This window comes from Lithobates pipiens, unplaced genomic scaffold, assembly GCF_037356315.1.
Source record: "Lithobates pipiens isolate NorthernLeopardFrog02 unplaced genomic scaffold, aLitPip1_a1.2 Scaffold_25, whole genome shotgun sequence".
NCBI lineage: Eukaryota > Metazoa > Chordata > Amphibia > Anura > Ranidae > Lithobates > Lithobates pipiens.
The window spans coordinates 116,176,770-116,203,107 of NW_027507787.1; the positions used below are offsets into that span (position 1 = coordinate 116,176,770).

General features: G+C 47.6%; 1 protein-coding gene across 12 annotated transcripts in view; it reads right to left on the reverse strand.

The window, feature by feature from the left end:
- The window catches only part of CUNH10orf71 (chromosome unknown C10orf71 homolog), a 1,142,779-nt gene extending 1,138,779 nt beyond the window's left edge, over positions 1 to 4,000 (reverse strand). For 10 of the 12 annotated variants that reach the window (XM_077454819.1, XM_077454818.1, XM_077454817.1 and 7 more), the window contains exon 1: positions 3,805 to 3,999. The gene's annotated coding sequence lies outside the window, so the exon portion shown is untranslated. Of the gene's footprint in view, positions 1 to 3,804 lie in introns of all 12 variants that reach the window. The other 2 variants (XM_077454814.1, XM_077454812.1) reach the window with 1 other exon arrangement.
- Between the last annotated feature and the right edge of the window lie 22,338 nt (positions 4,001 to 26,338).

A 26,338-nucleotide genomic window follows, 5' to 3' on the forward strand; every position in this document is an offset into this window, starting at 1 on the left:
GAGAACGACATTATCCTGGATGATGAGCAGGAGCCAGGCCACCACACCACTTCCAGTTTAGTGCAAATGGGGGCCTTCATGCTGAAGTGTTTTAATAGGGACCCCCCTTTTAAAAAGCATAAGGGTCAAGGACCAGTACTGGGTGGCAACGTACTTAGACCCCTGGTACAAACAGAAAATGGCGGAAATGTTACCGCCATCACAGAGGGCTGTCAGAATGGAGCACTTCCAGGCCTTGCTTGGAGAAATGCTGCATTCTGCTTTTGCATGCGCTGGCAGAGGGTTGCTGGTACCAATCCAACAGCGCCTGCAAGAAGAGGCCGGTTTGAAGATGTATTGGTGACTTCGGATATGAGGTCATTCTTTCAGCTGACCCATCGACAGGTGTCATCCGGATCCAGCATCAGGGAACGCCTAGACCGTCAGGTGTCCCACTACATCGGGTTAACGACCGATGTGGACGCTCTGAGGAGTGATGAACCCCTGGACTACTGGGTGGGCAGGCTTGACCTCTGGCCAGAGCTTGCCCAATTTGCAATCGAACTGTTGGCTTGCCCCTCGCCCAGTGTCCTGTCCGAAAGGACGTCTAGTGCAGCAGGGGGGATCGTGACCGATAAGCGTACTCGCCTAGCTCACGACAGTGTTAACTACCTCACATTTCTAAAAATGAATGAGGCATGGATCTCAGAGGAATTCAACACATGTGACCAGTAGACCACGTATATGTCTATAAACAATTTTTTTAATCGAGCACATTGACCTTCTTTCTTCATTTGGCTCACTTCCTTGTCCAAAAAAAGCACACCATACTATATGCCCATACCCTCCTGTTTGAAGAGGTTGAGCTGTGTCATATTTCTACTGGGGCTGTAGCTTTACTGCTACAGTGTGTGCCAGCTGCACAGAATAATGCATTTATTTGTGATTCTGCTCTTCCAAGCAGAGGGCGTGCATGTGCACCGCCGGCATGGTGCTTGTGCTATGATTACTCACAGCAGAAGACGATCAGTGGGTGCCGACCAATGGATGACTGCTGGCACCTGCTGGTCGGCGAGGAGAAAGACAGGACAGAGTTTTCTGTCAGCAGGGATGTGCTGATTTTTTCTCCCTGCAAAGTAGGGAATAAAAACCAGCAAATCCCTTTGTGAAAGCATAGTACACACAAACACTGGTTAGGCATACATGTAAAACTTTGATCACCCTGGATGTTTAACTCCTTCCCAGCCAGTGTCATTAGTACAGTGATAGTGTATATTTTTAGGGCTGATCACTGTATTAGTGTCACTGGTTCCCACAAAATGTCAAAAGTGTCAGATTGTCCGCCACAATATCGCAATCCCACTTTAAGTCGCTGATTGCTGCCATTACTAGTTTAAGAAAAGAAAAGAAAATTCCAGCATATATATATATATATATATATATATATATATATATATATATATATATATATACATATATACACACACACACACACCATAGCTTATAGAAGCTATAACTTTTGCACAAGCCAATCAATATATGCTTATTAGGATTTTTTTTTTCGTTACCAGAATACGTAGAAGAATACCTAATGGTCTAAATTCATGAAGAAATATGATTTTTAAAATGTTTGTATTGGATATGTTATATAGCAGAAAGTAAAAAAATATTGTATATTTTTGCTTAAAACACAAAAAAAAAAAAAAACTATGGTGATCAGATACTACCAAAGAAAGCTCTTTTTGTGTGAAAAAAGGACATCATTTTAATTTATATACAGCGTTGCATGACTGCACAATTGTCAGTTAACACGTGGCCATATGCAAATGTACACAAGTGCCATATAGCAAAAAATGGCCTGGCCATGGAAGGGGGTAAATATTCCGGAGGAGTGGTTAAGCTGGCGATAAACTGATAGTTTAATTGAGCCTGCAGTGTGCTGTCATAATACCCGAAGTGCTGCTGCATCTAATTGGATGCAGCTCAGCCACGTTTTGAATGACATTTTTCCACTTGGTTGATTTTACCTCAACCCTCCAAATTCCACTTTTTCTGCACATATTGGTGTGGTAAGGGAAATTGAAATATGACAGCAGGATCAACAGGTAAAAAAAACCTCCATTATAGATGGACTCAGAAAAACAAAAACTGCTTTGTTATACTAGAGACAGACTGCATCATATATAATATTTTTAAAATGGCCTTTAGAACCACTTTAAACTAACATGCTTCTACAAATAACACTACATCAATACATACAGTACTTCTGAATGCATGCATACATTGTTGGTCAATACAGTATGTATCTGTATTGTATAGGTTTTCCATCATTTTTGATCCAAATGTGTAAAGTGTAACTTCACCTTTATTTCAGTTACATCTATAGCATGGGTTGCCTGTATGCTAGAGCAGGGAGTAAACTCCACCAATAGGGTTGAAGGGAGAGCACACGGCACATGTGTGGACCTGGCTCAAAGGATTTTGACAAACATCTCTGCAATGTCACGGGAGGCATCTCTTTGCATCAGGGACAGGTGAGTATACCACTAGTAAGGTGAACATGGGTAAGGCAACCTATAATATAAGACCCCTTTCACACTGGAGCGCTTTTCAGGTGCTTTAGCGTTAAAAGAAGCGCATGTAAAGTGCTTAAAACGCTGGTAAAGCGCTGCTAATTTAAGCGGCGCTTTACAAGCGTTTTTCGGATGCTGGCAGTGTGAAAGGGCTCTTAAAGCACTTGGGCTTTCACATTGGGATTGCAGTTGCGGCTTCTTTCAGGTGCTTATTTTAACGCTAAAGCACCTGAAAAACACCATAGTGTGAAAGGGGTCTCAGTGTGAAAGCACTCGGGCTTTCACATTGGGATTGCAGATGAGGCTTCTTTCAGGCGCTTTACAGGCGCTTTTTTTTTATACTAAAGTGCCTGAAAAACACCTGAAAAACTCCCCAGTGTGAAAGGGGTCTAAGTGTAACTGCACCAAACATTAAATGGTTAAAGTTTATTTTTAGTGTCTGTTGCCGTCTTTCTCCCTATAGAGAGATCGGACCTCACTCTTTGTCCTGGTGACCATTGTCACTGGAAAAATGAGGTGGAATGCAAAGGTTTACAATGTGCAGTAGCAGAGGGGAAATCCCCAAACGGGAACACCTGTTATGGAGTCAAATGGCAAAGGTTGGATTCCCCCTTATTTTATTAGTGGGAAATTTAAACACATTTTTATTGTCCCTGAGAAAAGAAAGTTCAGTGCAAAATTGATAGCAAGGGTGTATGCAGCAATAAAAACCTGACAGAGGTTTTAACCCTTCCCTACTATGGTATGTTGGCTGGATGTGGGCTGTAGTATTGTTCTATGTTCCATTATTGGGTAAATGGTTTTATTTCAGCTTCATAAACAAGAGTGGGTTAATTATTATTTCCATTTGGTCCAATCTGACAACACCTAGATGTTGAATGAAGAAAGTTTAAAGAACGGTAATAGTATTACCTCCACTATATGTTTAGTGATCATTGAACCCCTACTATAATTTTAATCATGATTGAGGTCAGCATTGATGCCAAACCTTCTGGTCTGTCAGGCTTGTAGAATAAAATATTTTATATTAAAGGTTGCGAGGCTTAATATCTCCATAAATTGTTATTAGTTTTAGGCTGTTTGTGACTGAAAACTAAAAAAAAACTGACCACAGAAACACAAATTGCTATTTAGAATAGTAGTCTTGCTATTTTAGCATTTAAAACAAAGATAGTTTTACATATGCACCCTCCACAAACACATACACCCCAAATGTATACAATCAAATATAATCTGTATGTGTAAATCGTACCTTAATTTATGTCTGTAATATCCAATGTCAACTCCTTATGGATACTTAATTGTGAAAAATACACAGGCAACCAACCAAACAATTCTCCAAATAACGTCCCTGTAGTCTCAGGAGTTTTAGTTAGGGGAGCAGGGCATAGTAATGTGTGCTCCCTTCTCAAGCAAAATGAGAAATCTATGCTTTCTGCAGTGTCGGGTGTCTAGCAGATGGTAACAGCCTCTTCGTCTATTTTTATACCTGGCTGTGTCTGGGACAGCTTTTTCATGGTGATAAAACCCTCAGACTCTGTTCTGTTCATTAAAAGCGAATGGACAGCAGCTTAATTCAGGCATAGCTTCTTGTCCAAACTCTGTGGTATTAACCCATAAAAACGTTAGAGAAATAGTTGATCATGCACAGTTACAGCATATGACATCATGGTCAGAGAATCTGCACCCTGAATCCTACATCCAAACACTTATATGATCTCACTTACAAGTAGGAAAAGTCCAAAGACTGCTTGAGTATAACAGTATGAGGATTCCTATGCTCAATAAACCACCTAAAACATTTATGGCACCTATGTATAAAATTATATATAGTATTCCTGTGCCACCTTTAAAACCCACAATAAAGCTCAAAGTGTACAAAGTTTTAACCACAATGAAACAAACAATATTTCAGAAACATGGGGGGTGGAGTTATTGTTTTCATGTAGATGGTGGAAACCCTTGAGTATGCTTTTCATTCTGTTATAAATAAAAGTTGGCAGAAAGCAGTGGACTCATTTCACTGGTAAGCGCTACATTTGAGATAAAAAAAAAGTTGGCACTATATATATATATATATATATATATATATATATATATATATATATATATATATATATATATAATTATATACTACATACACAACCTGTATTGTAAAGTGCTATATGTCTTTTTTTCCCTTTGAGCTTTTCCCTTTATTTATAACATGTCCTGTAGAGTAGCACATGAAGAGATTAAAAAGAAGACTGATGTCATTGTGGTATGGAGAAGTGGCTAAATCTGGAATTGCTTCAATGACAGAGCTGAGTGACAGAGTGAGTGATGCAACATGTGGGGTGGTAGGAGTTTGTTTACAGAAATATGGAAGAACAGGCTTTGTTCTCTTCCATGTGGGCTGAATGTGCCTTTAAAATGTCATGTAGGGGTTGATTTACTGAAACTGGTGAGTGCAAACCTGGTACAGCTCTGCAAAGAACTCGCATTTCCACTAGGGATGAGCTGTTTGTTCGAGTCGAACCGATGTTCGACTCAAACATCATCTGTTTTCCCGTTCGTCAAAATCCAAACATTATGGATCGTTCTCGCCAAATTTGAGTGGCGCTCACGGCCCATAATTTACTGCGGCATCGCAGTGCTGGCTGATGATTGGCCAAGCATGCTTGACCAATCACAGCGCCGTCAGCGAAGAGAGCCATAATTGGCCACAGGTAGGATGCCTGTGGCCAATTATGGCTCAGGGGGTTTAGCAGGGCTGGACTGGGACAAAAATTTGGCCCTGGACTTCATCCAGACCGGCCCACTTTAATTTTGCAAACACACACAAAAACAGTATATAAACTATACGTAATTGCGCAAAAAAAAATTATTAATCAATTACCGTGGACAGTGACAATAAATTATTAATCAATTACCGTGACCAGTGACAATAAATTATTAATCAATTACCGTGGACAGTGACAACAAATTATTAATCAATTACCGTGACCAGTGACAATAAATTATTAATCAGTTATCGTGACCAGTGACATTAAATTATGAATCAATTACCGTGACCAGTGACAATAAATTATTAATCCGTTATCGTGACCAGTGACATTAAATTATTAATCAATTATTGTGACCAGTGACAATAAATTATTAATCAATTACCGTCACCAGTGACAATAATTTATTAATCAATTACCGTGACCAGTGACAATAAATTATTAATCAATTACGTGGTCAGTGGCAATAAATTATTACTCAATTACCGTGGACAGTGATATTAAATTATTAATCAGTTATCGTGACCAGTGACATTAAATTATTAATCAATTACCGTGACCAGTCACAATAAATGATTAATCAATTACTGTGGACAGTGACAATAAATTATTAATCAATTACCGTGACCAGTGACAATAAATTATTAATCAATTACCGTGGGCAGTGATATTAAATTATCAATCAGTTACCATGGACAGTGACAATAAATTATTAATCAATTACCGTGGACAGTGATATTAAATTATTAATCAATTACCATGGACAGTGACAGTACATTTACCCCTACCCCCTCCCCCCGCCATGCTGCATATTACAGATATCACAGACATGCCATGCAGCCTGCAGTTGATTACCTTATTTAGTGCTTAACCTCTTCGCGCCCACCCTATAGCCGAAAGACGGCTACAGAGCGGATGCTAACTGCTGGGAGGCCGTCCCTGGACGTCCTCCTGTTTACTTTCCCTCTGCACGCCGCGCGAGCACGCATTGGGGGAAGTTCTGTGCTGGCCGTGTCCCTCGGACACAGCCAGTCACAGATCGCTGTAAAAGGCCAATCACAGCAGCCGTTTACAGCGCGATCGGCGTGTCCAATGAGAGATGATCTCATATGTAAACATATGAGATCATCTCTCAACGCTGCTCTCCCTCCTCACACAGACAGCGTGTGAGAAGGGAGAGATGAACGGCTGCAGCGGCCGTAAGTTAAAAAAAAAAGTTAAAGTGCCATCCTCCCCCAGTGCCATCTGCCCCAGTGCCATCCTCCCCAGTGCCATCCTCCCCAGTGCCATCTGCCCCCAGTGCCACCTGTTAGTGATATCTGTCCCCAGTGCCATCTGTCATCAGTGCCACGTATAAGTGCCATCTGTCATAAGTGCCACGTGTCATCAGTGCCACATAGTGCCATCTGTCATCAGTGCCACATAGTGCCATCTGTCATCAGTGCCACATATTAGTGCCATCTGTCATCAGTGTCACTTGTCATTGCCCTGGTGCTCCAGGGCCTTCAAAAGTGTAATAGGTAGTCAACAAGTTAGATGTGTAATTTATGTTCCTAGAACACGTGATGGCGCTCCCTGCATGTTGGGCCTCTCTATGTGGCCAGGCTGTGAAAAAGTCCCACACATGTGGTATTGTAATACTCAGGAGAAGTAGCAGAATTTTTTGGGGGGTGTCATTTGTGGAATACACATGCCATGTGAGAGAAATAACCTATTACAATGACAATTTGGTGGAAAAAAAAAATCTTAATTTTGCAAAGAATTGTGGGAAAAAATTACAACATCAAAAAGCTCACTATGCCTCTTACTAAATACCTTGGAATGTCTACTTTCCAAAAAGGGGTCATTTGGGGGGTATTTATACTTTCCTGACTTGCTCGGGTCGCAAGAAGTGAGATAGGCCACCAGTACATCACAATTTTGTATGATTCAAACCACAGCTTGTAGACTCTCTAACTTTCACAAAGACCAAATAATATCCAGTAATTTGGGTTATTTTTACCAAACACATGTAGCAGTATAAATTGTGGCCAAAATTAAGAAAAAATTATAATTTGTATAATTTTGTCACAGAAACAAAGAAATATGCGTTTTTTTTTCAAAATTTTCAGTCTTTTTTCCTTTATAGCGCAAAAAATAAAAACCCCAGAGGTGATCAAATACCACCAAAAGAAATCTCTATTTGTGGGAAAAAAGGACAAAAAATTCATTTGGGTACTGTGAGAGCACCGAAAGCTGAAAATTGGTCTGGGCAGGAGGGGTGTTTAAGTGCCCAGTAGGCAAGTGGTTAATTGATGACACTGACCCTGTCTGTGTTGCTGTCTGAAGTGGAGTCCTGGAGATGTGGAGCAATGTTCTGGTTCCTCGTTCTGGTTCCTCATTCCTCCTCGGCGGCACTTTCTCTTCACTCCCAGGCCAGGCAGCTAAGCTTGGGCTCCTCCCATATCCCTTGCCGCCTCCGCCCTCCGGCCGTGTGTCACGTCACGGTGCTGGGACAAGGAGGCTGCCATTAAGGTTAGGGGAGTGAGTAGCAGCGTCACCAGGGGGTGGTACTTGTGTGCCGGCCCAGGTGCTGTAGCGCAGCCGCGGCCGCCGCTGGCGTTAAAAATAAAAAACACAATATATCTCAAACTGACAACCGGCCCAGCGGCCCACTGGGAATCTCCCGGTAGTCCCAATGGCCAGTATAGGCCTGGGGTTTAGTACACGCCCGACACTATATAAGGCCGCCTGCGCGGCGACCTTGCATAGTGTGTTGTGTCGGCTATAAGAGAGAGAGACGGAGAGACAGTGTCTGAATTTCCTTTGAAGCTGTTGCAATTACAGTCGGTGTATTGTGCCACCTGCACAGTGTACACCTAAAGCTACCGCAATTGCTGGTATTCTGCTGGTCCTATACCACAGGCAGCTGCAGCAATTCTAGTCGGTGTACCTTGTCATCTGCACAGTTTGCACCTAAAGCTACCCCAATTTCTGGTGTTCTGCTGATCCTATACCGCAGGCAGCTCCAGTAATTACAGTTGGTATTGTCACGTACCTGGTGGTAGAGCCCGACTTGCAGAAGGAGACCTCTCTTGCAGCTCAGACTCGAGGGCCCTGGTAGTGTATACAGGTGACACAAGAGTCAAGAGGGGCACGAGTGTCTGGCAGGATCAACAGCTGGGTCAAGGAGTGCTGGATCGGAGGGGAACTGGAACAGCAGGCAGGTGCAGGAAGCTGAAGCAGGGCAGCAGGCAGAGAGGCTGAAGCAGGACACAAGTGCAGGAGCTCTGGCAGAGGTAGGACTTCAGGCAGGTGCTGGAACCACTACAGGAGATGGAGCAGCAGATGGCACCGGAACAGAAGGCTGGAAGCAGAGTAGTCAGGCAAGCCGGGTCGGAGGTCAGGCGGTCAGCAGAAGTACCAAGGATCAGGCAGGTGGATGGTCAGACGAGCCGGGTCGGTAAACGGACAGGCAGCAAGGCACCGAAGGAACAAGCAGAAGGGAGGTCAGGCAGGCCGAGGTCAGATGCAGGCGGATAGCAGGAGCAGTAGGTAAACAAGCCGGGTCAACAGGTCACAGGAGGCAGGTTCTCAGGATCAGGGTACTAGCACGCTGTAGATCAGACAGCAAGAACTGGATGTGACCAACTGGACTAAATAGCCCGCCTGGTGCCAATGAGCGCACACACGCGCGCACGACCGCGCACGCGCGCACCCGCGGACGCGCGGCGGAAGGTCCGGGCGCAATCTTCTGAAAGCTTGGATTAAAGTCTTTGCATGGATATTTTCCACAGGCTCCCAAGAATTCTCCTCCGGGCCGTAACCTCTCCATTTAATTAAAAATTGAGCTTGGTTATTCCTTTTCCTACAATCCAGGATAGCTTCAATTTCAAATTCTTCCTCCCCGTTCACCATTACAGGGTCTGGAGGGTTCACATTCCGGTCGGGAAAAGGATTGGGGACAAAGGGTTTCAACAGGGAGACGTGAAAGACAGGGTGGATCTTCAGTGAATCCGGGAGCTCCAGCTCATAAGCCACCTCGTTAATTCTCCTCCTTACAGGGAAAGGGCCCAGGAATTTGGGGCCCAATTTCCTGGAAGGACACGACAATCGAAGGTTTGCGGAGGATAACCATACGTGGTCACCTGGTTCGAGCAGCAATTCACCCCGCTTCTTCCTGTCGAACACTTCCTTATTCTGCTCCTGGGATCTTGCCATGGTCTTCTGTAGTAGTTGGTTGTTCGAAGAGAAAAAATTTATAGTCTCCAAGACTGCTGGCACAGAACATTCGGGAATGGAATTAGGAAGGAAAGCTGGATGAAACCCATAATTAGCAAAAAACGGACTTTGCTTGGTAGCAGAATGCACGGAATTATTATAGGCAAATTCGGCCAACGGGAGCAGTGTGACCCAGTCATCTTGGGAAAAGGATGAAAAACAACGCAGGTATTGCTCGAGAGTCTGATTGGTCCTCTCGGTCTGACCATTCGTCTGAGGATGGTAAGCGGTGGAGAATGACAGCGTAATTCCCAGGACTTTACACAGCGCTTTCCAAAACCGTGAGGTAAATTGCACTCCGCGGTCAGACACTATATTGGTCGGGATTCCATGGAGTCTAATTATTTCCCTGATAAACATCTGGGCCGTCTCGGAAGCAGAGGGGGTACCCTTCATCGGGATGAAATGGGCCATTTTAGACAGCCGATCTACCACCACAAAGATGGCAGTATGCCCAGCTGCAGGGGGCAGGTCGACGATGAAGTCCATAGACAACATCTTCCACGGCCTATCTGGAATGGGCAGAGGTTTCAGTAACCCCCAGGCTCTGGACCTACGGGTTTTGCTCCGGGCACAGGTGGTGCAGGACTCCACGTAACTCCTACAGTCCTTAAGTACTTGGGGCCACCAGAAAGTACGTTGAACAAGATCAGCAGTCTTATAGGCACCAAAGTGCCCTGCTAGTGCATGGTCATGGCAAAGTTCGAGAATGATCACTCGTAAGCATTCGGGTACAAAGATTTTGCTGCCGTACCAAAACAGTCCATCCCTGACCTGTAACTCAGTTCCAACGGTGGGTGTTGGTCCCATGGAAGCTTGTTTCAACCGCGAGAGCAGATCTTCCTGTAACAGGAGAAATTTCCCTGGGGCCAGGATAGTGTCAGGGGGTGAAGTTCCTTCGGATTTGTGAAACATCCTAGAGAGGGCATCGGGTTTCGTGTTCTTGGAGCCGGGCCGGTAAGTAACATGGAATGAGAACCTGGAAAAGAACAAGGCCCACCTAGCTTGTCGCGGTCTCAGCCTCTTTGCAGACTTCAGGTATTCCAAGTTCTTGTGATCTGTGTAGATCAGGATAGGATGAGCAGCTCCTTCTAACAGGTATCGCCATTCTTCCAGGGCAGATTTTATGGCCAGTAATTCCCGATCGCCTACGTCATAATTTCTCTCCGCGGGGGACAGCTTTCGGGAAAAGAAGGCAATAGGAAAAAGTGAAGCTTTGGTACCTTGTCGTTGGGAGAGGACAGCTCCAACAGCGATTTCAGAGGCGTCTACTTCCAGGACAAATGGTAGGGAAGAATCGGGGTGTTTTAAGACATCCGCGGAGGTAACAGTCTCTTGAGGGACTCGAAAGCGACTTGAGCTTCCGGGGACCAATGAAAACGCACCCCTTGCTTGGTTAGTTGCGTGATTGGGCAGATGATAGCGGAGAACCCCTTGATAAATTTCCTGTAAAAATTGGCGAAGCCAACAAAACGTTGGACCCCTTTCTTGTCAGTGGGAGATGGCCAATCAAGGATTGCAGAAATCTTTTGTGGATCCATCCTTATTCCTTCAATGGAAATAACTAGGCCCAGAAATGAGATACTTTCTTGTTCAAAAGCACACTTTTCAGCCTTGGCGTACAGCCCGTGTTGCCGGAGCCGGTTCAGGACACATTTAACGTGTTTGCGATGAGAGTCTAGAGAAGGGGAAAAAATGAGGATATCGTCAAGGTAAACAATGACAAACAAGTCTAAATAGTCCCAGAAGACATCATTAATAAAATACTGGAAGGTAGCGGGAGCGTTGCACAGTCCGAAGGGCATCACTCGATATTCGAAATGCCCAAAGCGGGTACGAAAAGCTGTCTTCCACTCATCCCCACTTCTGATACGGACCAGATTGTAGGCCCCTCTGAGATCCAGCTTAGTGAAGGTAGAGGCAGTTCCCAGTCTCTGAAATAATTCCGGTACCAGAGGAAGCGGGTATCGATTCTTTACTGTTATCTTATTTAACTCTCTGTAATCAACACAGGGCCGGAGGGTATGGTCTTTTTTTTCCACAAAGAAGATGCCTGCACCCGCTGGGGAAGTGGAGGGTTGAATGAAGCCTTTCTTCAGGTTTTCGTCTATGTACATCTTTAGGGTTTCCTGTTCCAGTTCGGTCAGTGGGAAGATCCTGCCAAAGGGAATTTCAGCCCCGGGAAGAAGTTCGATGGGACAGTCATATGCCCGATGGGGCGGCAGAGATTCTGCCCCCTTCTTACTGAAGACATCTAGGTAGTCGTGGTATACTTCGGGAACTGCTTGGCGAAGCTCGGAATCGGAATCCAGACATAGTAGGGCAGAGGATTCGCCAGAATTTTTCAGGAGACAGTACTGCTGGCAATAAGGAGAGAAAAATGTGATCTCCCCAGTGACCCAGTTAATAGCAGGGTTATGGGCCTGCAACCATGGCATGCCAAGGATGATTGGAAACAAAGGAGATGGAATGATGTCCAAGCGAAGCAGTTCCTGATGCAGGTTAGAGACAGAAACTGAAATGGGGGTAGTCTCTTGCGTAACTGGTCCAGATTTTATCGTGGAGCCATCGGCCAGGTGGATAGAGAGTCCTTGAGCCTTGTACAGCAAAGGGATTTGGTGTTTACTGGCAAAAGAAGAGTCCATGAAACAACTACAAGCCCCCGAGTCAATGATAGCGGGGACCTGCAAAGTCTTTCCTGGGAGCTGCAACGAGACAGAAAGGGCGAGGTGAGAAGAGGTCTTAAGCCAAGCAGTAGTAGAGCCAGACGAGACAGACATGCACTTACGGAGCTTGGCCGGACAGTTCCTGACGTAGTGCCCAGGTTCCCCGCAGTAAAGGCACAAGTTGTTGACCCGACGACGTTGGCGCTCCTCCACCGTGAGAGCAGGGCGAAGGACTCCGAGCTGCATAGGTTCAGAAGTATCAGGTGCTGGAACAGGACCAGGAATGGGAGCCGGATGAGAGTAGTTAGGTACCCGAGGCAGCATCCAGGTGGGGCGAGTGAGCCCAGGACCTCTTTCAGCTTTTCGCTCCCTCAGCCGTCGATCAATTTGGATGGCCAGATTAATCAAGGCATCCAGAGTTTGTGGGATTCCCACACGGGCCAGTTCATCTTTCAGTGGGTCTGAGAGCCCCATCCGAAACTGGTAGCGAAGGGCCGCATCGTTCCAGTCCGTATCAGTACTCCAACGGCGGAACTCAGCGACATAGTCCTCTATGGCCCTACGCCCTTGCTGAAGGGTATGCAGGGCGGCTTCGGCCGTGGCGGAGAGTTGAGGGTCCTCGTAGAGCTGGGCCATCGTATCGAAGAAGGTGGTCAGGTTGGTTAGGACCTCTGCTTTCTGTTCCAGTAAACGATGAGCCCAAGCTTGAGGATCTCCCAGGAGCAAGGACACCACGAATCCCACCTTGGTGGCCTCAAGTGAGAAGGTGCGAGGCTGAAGGGCAAAGTACAGTTCACAAGAGTTCCGGAACGCTCTGAATTTACTTCGTTCCCCGGAAAACTTTTCAGGCGTGGGAACCCTGGGTTCGGGAGGCAGCATTACCACCGTCGGAGAAGAGGTGCTCGAGCCGGCAGTAGACGGAAGAGGCCCCTGAGCGGTTGTGGGCGGAGTGAGAGCTTGGACCCTTTCCTCCAAACGCGTGTATCCCTCCTGGAGACTCTTAACAGCCTGGGTGAGGCCAGCCAGATGCAGACAAAGTTCGTCCATGGGAGAGGCTCCCTGCGCGGGCTCGGACATGGCTGTCTGATACTGTCACGTACCTGGTGGTAGAGCCCGACTTGCAGAAGGAGACCTCTCTTGCAGCTCAGACTCGAGGGCCCTGGTAGTGTATACAGGTGACACAAGAGTCAAGAGGGGCACGAGTGTCTGGCAGGATCAACAGCTGGGTCAAGGAGTGCTGGATCGGAGGGGAACTGGAACAGCAGGCAGGTGCAGGAAGCTGAAGCAGGGCAGCAGGCAGAGAGGCTGAAGCAGGACACAAGTGCAGGAGCTCTGGCAGAGGTAGGACTTCAGGCAGGTGCTGGAACCACTACAGGAGATGGAGCAGCAGATGGCACCGGAACAGAAGGCTGGAAGCAGAGTAGTCAGGCAAGCCGGGTCGGAGGTCAGGCGGTCAGCAGAAGTACCAAGGATCAGGCAGGTGGATGGTCAGACGAGCCGGGTCGGTAAACGGACAGGCAGCAAGGCACCGAAGGAACAAGCAGAAGGGAGGTCAGGCAGGCCGAGGTCAGATGCAGGCGGATAGCAGGACCAGTAGGTAAACAAGCCGGGTCAACAGGTCACAGGAGGCAGGTTCTCAGGATCAGGGTACTAGCACGCTGTAGATCAGACAGCAAGAACTGGATGTGACCAATTGGACTAAATAGCCCGCCTGGCGCCAACGAGCGCACACACGCGCGCAAGACCGCACGCGCGCACCCGCGGACGTGCGGCGGAAGGTCCGGGCTGACCGCTGCTGGCAGGATCTTCGTGACAGGTATATTGTGTCATCTGCACAGTGTACGCCTAAAGCTACCCCAATTGCTGGTGTTCTGCTGATTCTATCCGCAGGCAGCTGTAGCAATTCCAGTCGGTGTACTATGTCATTTTCACAGTTTGCACCTAAAGCTACCCCAATTGCTGGTGTTCTGCTGATCCTATACCACAGGCAGCTCCAGTAATTACAGTTGGTGTATTGTGTCAACTGCACAGTGTGCACCTAAAGCTACCCCAATTGCTGGTGTTCTTCAGATCCTATACCACAGGCAGGCAGCTGCAGCAATTACAGTCAGTGTATTGTGGCATATGCACAGCGTACGCCTAAAGCTACCCCAATTGCTGGTGTTCTCATAGTAATAATACTACAGGCAGGCAGTTGATTCTGCTAGCTGCAGTATAATCAGTATATATGTCCCAGGTTTGTGCAGCTACATCTCCCTGCAGGCCATTATTATGTCTGGAAGGCCAACAAGGAGAGGCAGACAGTCACGAGCCAATAAAAGAGGGCAAGCAGGCTCTGTGTCTAGAGGCAACAGTGCTGGGCGTGGACACGGTGCATCCTCATCAGCACGTGGCCATGAGACATGCTTGTCCTTATTTTTCGGCAGCTGGACGTGTTGAGCCACAACATGCCGAAGACTTTGTAGAGTGGATGACCAAGCCGTCCTCATCCTCCTCTTCCTCTCTCACCCAGGCTCAGGGTACTGGCAAAGCAGCTGCCAACGTGGCTTCTTCCCTCGTCTCAATGGGATCAGTCCCTCCTTTCCTAGCCCCACCATGTCCTCCTCTTGAGGAGTCCCCCGAACTCTTTGAACACAGTGATGGGTACATGCTCCATGAGGATGCCCAGCATTTTGAAGGCTCTGATGATAATACCCAGCTGGAGGAAGGCAGCAACGTGAGCCCAGAGAGAGGGGATGCCCAAGAAGGACAGGAATCTGGCAATCATGTTCCCCCATGCAGCATACTGCCAGGTTTGCTCCAGTGATGAGGAGGGAGGGGATGATGAGGTCACTGACTCCACATGGGTGCCTGATAGGAGAGAGGAGGAGGCACATATCCAATCTCCAACGAGGCAGGATGCCCTCCAGGGGCCAGCTTAAGGGCAGCACACCGACTGCATCACACCGCAGAGCTCCGCCTGTGCAGGGCACTGCCTCTGCATGTTATTCCAAAAGTTCTTTGGTGTGGGCCTTTTTTAAGACGAGTGCATCAGATCGCACTGCTGCTATTTGCAACATATGTCTCAAGCGTATCTCGTGTGGCCAAAACATCAGCTGCTTGAGCACCACATACTTGACCAGACATATGTCGAACTGCCATGCAGTTCGTTGGCAAGCGTACCTAAAAGACCCACACCAAATAACAAAACGGACCTCTCCTTGCTCCTCATCAGCTGGGATCTCCAACCCCACTATACTTTCAGTCCTCTCTGAAACCTGCACTGAGAGGAATGAAGGTGTAGAATTAGGTGTGTCACAGCCAAGTACTTGCGGGCAATCTGCTAGCGGTACACCAACGTAGGATTGTACCAGGTAAATTTCCCTGCTCCAGCTGCTGGACCGTCGAAAGAAGTTCACTCCCAGCCATCCACATGCCCAGCGGTTGAATGCTAGCTTGGCTAAATTTCTAGCACTTCAACTGCTGCCTTTTCAGTTGGTAGACTCGACCCCCTTCCGTGAGTTTGTGCAATGTGCGGTTCCTCAGTGGTTGGTTCCCAAATGCCACTTTTTCTCACGGAAGGCCATTCCGGCTCTCTACCAGCATGTGGAAGGCAATGTCCATGCCTCGCTGGACAGGGCGGTCAGCAGTAAGGTGCATATTACTGCTGACTCATGGTCCAGCAGGCATGGACAGGGACGTTATCTATCTTTCATGGCGCATTGGGTGACGCTTCTGGCAGCTGGGAAGGATGCAGGACAAGGTGCAGTAGTGTTGGAGGTTGTATCATCACCACACCTCCAAAATGCTACTAATTGTCACGTACCTGGTGATGGAGCCTGATATGCAGAGGACGGCCTCTCTTACAACTCTGACTTGGAGCCCCTGATAGAGCTGACAGGATAGGAATCCCAGAGCAGTGGTAGGAAGGTAGCTGGAATGAGTGGACAACCGGTCCTCACAGGCAGGAGTGCAGATGCAGCAGAAGGGATGGTGGGACCCTCAAGGCTGAAGAGAAGGCAGGTTCAGGCAGGCCGGGTCATACACAATGGGCACATCAGGAACAGGGGCTGAAGCAGAAGCTGAATCAGATTATAGGCTGGGTCGTCAACAGGCTGGCAGTGGAGTGGCAGAAGGAGCAGGCAAGTGCGGAGTGGGGGACAAGCCAGGGTCAGATGCAGGCAGGAAACAGGAACGTCAGGAAGCAAGCCAGGTCACAACAGGAACAGAAGTAATTGCAGGTTACACAGGGAACACCGTAGAGCAGACAGCACTGAGTCTGGAAACTGGCTGAGTTTAAATAGCCTGTTTGGGTGGCAAAATCTGTCACATGGTGCATGCACACCAATGGAATCCTGACAGGGGCAGAGGTAACAGGCCATCTTCTTCTGCAGCCATCTTGGGTGCTGGCATGCCCTTCCTGACATGAAGAGGTAACAGGTCGTCTCCTTCGGCAGCCATCATGGGTGCTGGCATGCCCTTCCCGACACTGCCCCTCCCCAAAGGGCAGCTTCCGGATGCCCAACTTGGTCCATTTGTCAGGATGGGAGTTCTTAAAAGCTTGAACCAAATTTTTGGGCATGGATATTACCTTCAGGTTCCCAGGAGTTGTCCTCTTGCCCATACACTTTCCATTTTATCAGGAACTGGATCTGATTTCTTCTCTTCCTGCAGTCTAATGCCGCGTACACACGGGCGGACTGTATGGCGTACTTAGTCCGTCTAAACACATTTCAGCGGACAGTCCGCTCGTGTGTGGGCTTCAGCGGACTTTTTCAGCGTGCAGTCCGGCGTACTAAGAATTTCGGATTTTTCAAAATTCTGTCCGTCGTACTTAGGTTTCAGCGGACAATCCGCTCGTCAGTATGCTAGTTCGACGGACTAAGAATGGCGCATGCCCAGAAAGGATTTACACGGCGGAAGGGTGCTTTGCTGTGTATTGGACTTCCTATTTCTAGTCCCGTCGTACGTGCTGTACACGTCATCGCACAAGCTTTCGTCGGACTGTTTGGGTATCCGTGTGTGGTCAAGTCCGTTCAGTGGAAAGTATGACGGACTGTCCGTCGGATTGTATGACGGACTAAGTACGCCATACAGTCCGCTCATGTGTACGCGGCATAAGATTGTTTCTACCTCAAACTCTTCCTCCCCCGTCAATAATTACAGGTTCAGGTGGGCCGGAACTTTGTCCTGTAAAGGGGTCAGGAATGGCAGGTTTCAACAAGGTTATGGGGAACACAGGGTGGATTCTAAATGACTCAGGCAACTCTAATTCATACGCAACCTCATTGATCCATCTGTTCACTGGAAAGGGTCCTATAAATTTAGGGGCCAGTTTCTTCGAGGGACAGGCCAGTTTCAAATTAGTAGTTGCTAGCCACACTTGGTCACTAGGGTTCAAGATCAATTCTCCCCTTCTTTTCCTGTCAAAAACGTCCTTATTGTATGCCTGTGTCTTGGCCATTGTTTCCTGTAGCAGTTTGTTATTGGCGTTGAAGAAATGTATAGTTTTGGAAACAGCTGGTACAGGGGAATCTGGAATTGTATTAGACAAAAAACGGAAAATTGTATACTGACCTTTCCGTAATTTTCCTTTCCTGTCGCATCTTCATGGCAGCATACACTCTGGGTTGTGACTCCGCCCCCCACAACCTGATAGGACCACATAGCTATAAGATGATGATATGCCCCCCACCCCGGTATTCTCTGTGTATATTAATCAACTTTGCGGGTGGGATATTGTATGCTGCCATGAAGATGCGACAGGAAAGGAAAATTACGGAAAGGCAAGTATACAATTTTCCGGTTTCCTGTCGCATCATGACAACATACACTCTGGGGATTAACTCGCAGACTGGGTGGGAGATGCAAAGGTAAACATTTATTAGCAAGGAATAGAAGAGTTGGCTTGAATAATGGACTTTCCAAACTCTACTGTTGATAGCCGAGGTGAGTCCACCTTGTAGTGAGAGATAAAAGGTGTTCCTGGAGGACCAGGTGGCCGCTCTGCAGATGGTTTCCGCTGAGACCCTACAATACGCTGCCCAGGAGGTGGCCACTGCTCTGGTGGAATGGGCCCTCAAGTCCTCAGGAATTTGCAGCTCACTTAGAAAGTAGGCCTTTTTAATGGTCTTCACCAACCAGGAGGCAATGGTTCGGGCCGACACTGCTTGACCTCTCCTAAGGCCGTAGGGAATGATGAAGAGGCTCTCCGATCTTCTAAAAGATTCGGACGCGGGAAGATACTTTAGAATGTTGCCTTTTACATCCAGAGGATGAGGGTCGCCCTGGTCTGTGTTAAGAGCCGGCAAGTTGATTTCCTGGTTGAAGTGGAAAGAGGATGCCACATTCGGGATAAAGCGGTCCGAGGGTCTTAGAACTACCCTGTCCGGATGGAGGATCAGATACGGCTCCTTAATCAGTAATGCTTGCATCTCTGAAACTCTCTTCGCTGATGTTATTGCGATCAGAAAGGTGACTTTTAGTGTCAGGTGCCAGAGGGAGAAGTTTTCGGAAAGAAGGGCTCTTTGGATAGTACCTCTAAGACGACCGATAGGTCCCATGTCGGAAAGGAAGGCTTCCCAGGTGGTCTTAGTTTAAGGCAGGCCTTCTGAAATTGCATAATAAGGGGATCATGAGCCTATTTAACCCCTGTCAGGGCGGATAGAGCTGACACCTGAACCTTCAGAGTACTAGAACTAAGACCTTTGTCTAAGCCCGACTGCAGGAACTCTAGGATCAGTGGAGCCAAAAGGGAGGATAGATCCCAGCCAAGGTCCTGAGAGAAGGCAACAAACTTTTCCCAGATCCTGCGGTAGGTGCAGTTGGTGATAGGTTTTCTGGCCTGGAGCAGGGTATCAATTACCTTCTGGGAGCAGCCCTGACCTAGATACCTAGCCCTCTCAGCCTCCAGGCCATCAAGTGCAGCTTACCTGGATCTGGATGTAGTATCTGGCCCTGGGAGAGCAAGTCGGCTGACAGGGGGAGAGCAAGAGGGTCTGCCGTGCTCAATTGTAGAAGGGTGATGAACCATGGCCTCCTGGGCCAAAAGGTAATCACCGCTATCACCAACACTGTTGATCTCTTGAGCCTTAAGAGAAATCTCGCTATCAGGGGAGTTGGAGGGAAGATATACTCGAGATGGAAGTTCCAGGGATGCTGGAGGCAATCTGTCTCTTCTGCCGAGTGGAAGGGGAACCTCGACAGGAATCTCCAGCACTTTGAGTTTGAATTTTCCACTATGAATTTTCCAATATATGTTTTTTATGCTTTCCCTTGCACTGACTCTATACAGGGAGATGGCTATAGTGGGAAATCCCTTTAATATTAAATCATATACCAATGTTTTACTATGACGGGGAATTTTCCTGGACTCTATTTTCTAATATATGTCTTTTTACGTCTTCCCTTGTGTTCCTTCCTCTCTCTGTATTTGCTAGTTTTGTGTACACCTCTGGAGACCATTATCTCTACTTTTGGGATGGATGGCTGAATCCAGCACCTTTGTGTGAGGAATTTTGATAGGTATGGCATTCAGGTATAACCATTTATGTAGTCACATGGCTGACAAGTCTGGACTGGTAACTTTTCCAATCAGGGTTTATGTCTCTGATAGGCTATGTTTTGATTTTTTCTTCTTGACCATAGAACCGCCTGGCCATACCACAATTATCTGCAGGGTGGGATTAGCGCCCCTTGAGTACAGTTCCTTTTGGCTGTTTTTACTGTGCACCTCCGGCCGCCATCGGTGGGTCACGGTCTGGGTCCTGTTCAGCAGACATCTTTCCACCAGGTTTTAGCAATTTGGATGCCCTATGAATAGCAACACACAACAATATTTGGGTAGATTATATGTTATAATCTAAATTGTTTCTTTATCACAAATTGTACCTATATTAGAATATTGTTTATTTATTGCTACCTATGGTCTTTTTCTTTTTTGTAATGTCCATCGATATGAATGTAATGCATCATGAGCCCCTGAGGAAAAGGTTTAATACTTTTGAACAGCCTTGAAACACATCGGGCCTCTGTTGGTTTCAGCATTGTTCTGTGATCGGCAATGTGGGTGCCTTCATCTCCATTATGCTGCTCTAGAAACACTGGAATTTGCTGTACTCTCTATTAATCATTATGCATCCACATATGTATATTGTTTTGTACTATGTAATAAAAAAAAATTTTTAACTTCTTTTTGCTAATAATTTTTGAGACTACTGCCTAAACTAAAGTCCAAATTGAGGAAAAAATTGGTTTTGTGCCTTTGAGTTTGCCGGAGTCACAGCAAGGTCTATATCCGTTTGACCCCGGGTCTGGCAGATGAGGGAGAAGGCCCGAGGGCTCAGGGACCACTCGTTGTTGGAGGCGAACTCCCTGCTGAGTGTGTCGGCTAAGATGTTATCGACACCCGGGATGTAAGCTGCCCTCAGGTCTGACAAGTTCAACTGTGCCCATTCCATCACAGGGAGAACTTCCTGCATCATGGAGGGACTCCTGGTCCCCCTTGTCTGTTTATGTAGGCGACAGCAACTTTGTTGGTGTTGATGGTGGAAGCTTCAGCCTCATCATCTGCTGCACTATCCCATGATAAAGAGGATTTCTGCTGTCCAATTTGTCAGGAGATCTTCCAAACTCCAGTAAGAATTGAGAGCTGTCTGCATGTTTTTTTCAGAAAATGCTTTATGTCAGCTGTTAAAGCAAGTGGAGCACATTGTCCTCTTTGCCACGGGGCCATATGTAGAAGGGAGAGATCTGCACCAACAAGGGCATCAGACATCAAGATAGAAATGAGGAAGCACTCAGCTGGGTGTATGTACTGCGGAAAGCAATGACTAATATATAACCGATGGGATATATCCGATGCCTTGTCATATGTGAGAGCTGAAGATACGATCGGTCATCTGTTGATAAGAGATGTGCTTTTGAACCAGATGCTTCTGGTAAGTGCATAACCTATAGGGATTTGCACAGGAGGTGTGGTGGTGGACTACTGAGATTCCGAATGATCTGCTGGCAACGTTTGCCACATATTTATTTTCATTTTTTTGCTTGCAGTCATTTTTGCTGACTATGAATTATTATTGAAACATTGATGGACCTTTTTGGTTTCTGGCAAATGTAATGGATTTTTTTTTGGTTTCTTGCATTTGTATTGCGACCAAATATATGAATACATATGCCTATTGAATATGAGAAATATGTAGGTAGAGTGATCCATAGAGGAATGAATGGAGTTTTCACGGTGAAAAAAGTTCGCTTTATTGATAATTGACACACAGGTTACAATCCAGAAAAAACAGTGTTAAAACATACAGCAAGAAAAGGAATAGGAATACAGTATACACTACATGAAATACAAGATTTTTGTACAAACTTTTCCGTCATTAACCAGGTGAGGCCAGTGGACATCCAGATACCGCAGAGCAGTCAATGTAACACGGTAGCCACTTTACCCCCCATCAGACCCTGCAAGGGGGGAAGAGGGGGGGCTGGTAGGAAAGGGGAAGACAAAGGGAGAAGGGAAACAAGAGGAGGAGCATGACAAAGGAAAGAAAAGGGAGAGGGGGAAGGGGGGAGGGAGGGAGACCATTGCCTACGGACCCAGCAGTGGCAGCTCTGGTTTCTATATACCCTCTCTATCCCCTCCCATCCAGGGCAGCCATATGCCGTCAAATTTCTTAGGACACTTCCTGCTTATATATGTCATTTTGTATAATGGTAGTGCCTTATTAATGATGTCATCCCACAAAGCCACCGACGGGGGGGGAAGCAGAAGTCCAGCGAAGGAGAATGGCCTTCTTGGCATAATAAAGCAAAAACGACACCACCAGGAGTTTGGAATAGCAAGACCGCTGGTCCTCCTCCTGAATGCCAAGGAGAGCCAGCTCCGGGGACCGGGGTAGGGACAAGCCAAGACGCTCATCAATGGTGTCAAAAACATCATTCCAGAAGCCGGCCACAGCCGGGCAGCTCCAGAACATATGGAAGAACGTTCCCAAATCCATTTTGCACCTGGTACAGGCAGGGTCTCTTTGCTGGTATAGTCTGTGCAGCCGCTGTGGGGTATAATAAACTCTATGTAGAAACTTAGTCTGTATTACTTTATCCCTAGATGAAATCACCAGGCCTAGGCTATCCTCAAAGCAGTCATTCCAATCCTCCCTCGCCAGGGAAGGAATATCCCTCTTCCAGGCCTCCCACAATTTCTCCATCTTAGGAGAGTCCATACTAATTAGCGAGATGTATAAGGACGAGAGAGGCTTGGAGAGTTGGTCCTGGGTCAATAGCTCCTCCACGGGGTCCATGGAGAGGCACGTGACTTCTGCCAGCTGCGCCCTGGCTGCATGTTGTAGTTGGTGGTAGCGGAAGTACATCCACCCAGGTAATTTAAATTTGGCGGTGAGTTCCCCATACGACCCCAATCTTCCATCCATGATAATGTCTCCTACCGTCTTCACCCCGTAGCGCACCCACACCATCGGGTCAGGTACAGTCCGAAAGTGCGGGAACACAGGGTTCCCCCACAGCGGCTGCCGGGGTGACCAGACTCCTGGCCTAAAAAAACGTCTCCTGGCCAACCCCCACACCCTAAGTGTCATCCTAGTTGGCAGTGGAAGCCTAGGGCATGCGCCAGGCCCTCTGTAGAATAAATTGCCAAGGTCGTCCAAAGAACCTACTCCAGCTGCCTCAGTGCAGACCACGGCGTTTGTCCTAGAACGGGCAAACCACCAACAGACCAACACAAGGATCGCCCAGTAATAGACCCTAAAGTTGGGTAGGGCCAGCCCTCCACAACACATGGGTAAACACAGGGTGGATCGTGCAAGTCTAGGGGTGGAGCCCCCCAAATAAATGACCCAACACAACTATCTAGATCAGCAAAAAATACGCCCGGGATCAAAGCGGGGGAGTTCCTGAATAGATAGATGAATTTGGGGAGGAACACCATTTTCAACAGGTTGATGCGACCCAACAAATTCAGGGGAAGCTTCCCCCAGGAGGCACATCTAGCCTTCAGCTGAAGGAGGGCAGGCCTTAAGTTAAAGTCGTAGTAGGTCGACGGGTCACTGCCCACCACCACTCCGAGATACTTAAATTAATTGTCCCACTGGAGTTGGGTATCCGCTGCAGCTGCTCTCGACCCCGGGTCCAGAGGAAACAGGACAGATTTGGTCCAGTTTATTCTGACCCCAGGAAAACGACCAAACTCCTTAAAAATATCCAGAGCCGCTCGTAATGAGGAGTCTGCGTCCTTCAAGTAGAACAGAGCATCATCGGCGTAGAGCGACACCTTCTCCTCAAGGGAGCCAATTCTCAACCCCTCCACCCTCGTGGACGCCCTCAGGGCTACTGCCAGAGGCCCCAGCGCCAGCGCAAATAATGAGGGAGAGAGGGGGCAGCCCTGACGGGTACCCCTTTCCAACTGAAACCCCTCCGATAGCCTACCATTAATCCGCAACCAAGCTCTGGGTCGCCTATAAAGGAGCTGCAGCCAACTCAGGAAATGGGGACCAAACCCATATCTGCGCAATACCGCCCATAGGTATCCCCATTCCACTGAGTCAAATGCCTTTTCGGCATCTAGTGAGGCAATGACCCTGGTCCCAGCATTGTCATGGGGGATAGACAAATTAAGGAACAGACGCCGTAGATTAATGTCAGTGCCCTTACCAGGCATAAACCCCGTCTGGTCAACATGGACAAGCTCCTCCAGGACCTGCGCCAGCCTATTCGCCAACACCTTTGCCAGCAATTTGGCGTCGACATTAATCAAGGATATTGGACGATAGGACGCACAGTCCTCTGGATCCTTACCTGGCTTGGGCACCAACACAATAATCGTCTCTGACATGGAATCGGGGAGCAACCCCTTCTCCAGAGACTGGGCAAACAAAGATACTAGCTTAGGGGCAACCATCTCCTGATAAGTGGAATAAAATTCTACGGGAATACCATCCGCCCCCGGGGACTTCCCCACCTGCATTTGGGCCATTGCCACCTGAACCTCCTCCAACGATATGTCCCGCTCCAGGTGGTTCACTGCCCCCCAGGATAGGAAAGGAAGTTCCACCCCGTCCAGGAAGGCCAGCAGAGCCGAGTCATCGTAGTCCACCCTAGTGGAATATAAGGCGCTCTAATAGCGCACAAACCTAGTCAGGATCTCTTCCGGGTCTGTGATAGGGGTCTCCCCTTGTCTCTGACCCTGCCAATATGGGCGCTGGTAGAATGTCCCTGGGCTAACCATGAGAGCAGCCTCCTATTTTTATCCCCATACTCAAAGATTTTCTGAGCAGTGCCCAGCATAGACTTCTTAGTCATGTCTATCCTGTTCAGCTTGACCGCCCTAAGTGCCATCTGCCATTCCTGATAGCTAGGGGGTAGGGATGAGCTTCGAGTTCGAGTCGAACTCATGTTCGACTCGAACATTGCCTGTTCGCCTGTTTAGCGAACAGTGAACAATTTGGGCTGTTCGCAGCAAATTCGAAAAGCCGGAACACCCTATATAAGTCTATGGGAGAAATCTAAAGTGCTAATTTTAAAGGGTAATATGCAGGTTACTGTCCTAAAAAGTGTTTGGGGACCCGGGTCCTGCCCCAGGGGACATGGATCAATGCAAAAAAAAGTTTTAAAAACGGCCCTTTTTTCAGGAGCAGTGATTTTAATAATGATTAAAGTGAAACAATAAAAGTGTAATATTCCTTTAAATTTCGTAGCTGGGGGGTATCTATAGTATGCCTGTGAAGGGGCGCATGTTTCTGGTGCTTAGAACTGTCCCTGCACAAAGTGTCATTTGTGCAGGAAAAAAAGTCTTTTAAAATCACTTGCGGCTATTGTCGGGTCCCGTAATACAGAGAACACTCAATGAGTGTTCTCTGCATTAGCCGACAATTCATTCATTCATTGATAAAAAAAAAAGCGTGGGGGTTCCCCTAAATTCAATTACCAGGCCCTTCAGGTCTGATATGGATATTAAGGGGAACCCCGTGTCAAATTAAAAAAAAAAATTGACGTGGGGGTCCCCCTAAAAATCCATATCAGACCCTTTATCCGAGCACGCAACCTGGCAGGCCGCAGGAAAAGAGGGGGGGATGAGAGAGCGGCCCCCCCTCCCTCCTGAACCGTACCAGGCCACATACCCTCAACATTGGGAGGATGCTTTGGGGGTCTGTGACCCCTCAAAGCACCTTGTCCCCATGTTGATGAGGACAAGGGCCTCATCCTCACAACCCTGGCCGTTGGTTGTGAGGGTCTGCGGGCGGGGGGCTTATCAGAATCTGGAAGCCCCCTTTAACAAGGGGACCCCCAGATCCCGCCCCCCCCTGTTTGAAATGGTAAGGGGGTACAAAAGTACCCCTACCATTTCACAAAGAAAGTGTCAAAATGGTTAAATAAGACAAACACACTTTTGAAAAATTCCTTTATTAAAAAAAAAAAAAAAAAAAAAAGATTCCAGCGGTGCTAATCCACTCTTGCTATCCAGCGACGGGTCTCCGGGGTCCAGCGATGGATGATCATATCCAGCGACGGGGGATCTCTCAGTCCAGCGCTGTCCATACATCCTTCTTCTGTCTCCACTGCGGACACTGCAGAGATCCCAGCGCTGACGTTTCTTATATTAGGAGGGCGGGGCCACCCGTCACCTGACCCCGCCCCTCTGACGCTGGAGAGGGAAGCCAGGGGTTCCCCAGTGACGTGTGGGTGACCCCGCCCCCTCTGATGTAACGGAAACCTGCGTTACATCAGAGGGGGCGGAGTCACCCACACGTCACTGGGGAACCCCTGGCTTCCCTCTCCAGCGTCAGAGGGGCGGGGTCAGGTGACGGGTGGCCCCGCCCTCCTAATATAAGAAACGTCAGCGCTGGGATCTCTGCAGTGTCTCCGGAGTGGAGACAGAAGAAGGATGTATGGACAGTGCTGGACTGAGAGATCCCCCATCGCTGGATATGATCATCCATCGCTGGACCCCGGAGACTGGATAGCAAGAGTGGATTAGCACCGCTGGAATCTTTTTTTTATTTTTTTTATTTTTAATAAAGGAATTTTTCAAAAGTGTGTGTGTCTTATTTAACCATTTTGACACTTTCTTTGTGAAATGGTAGGGGTACTTTTGTACCCC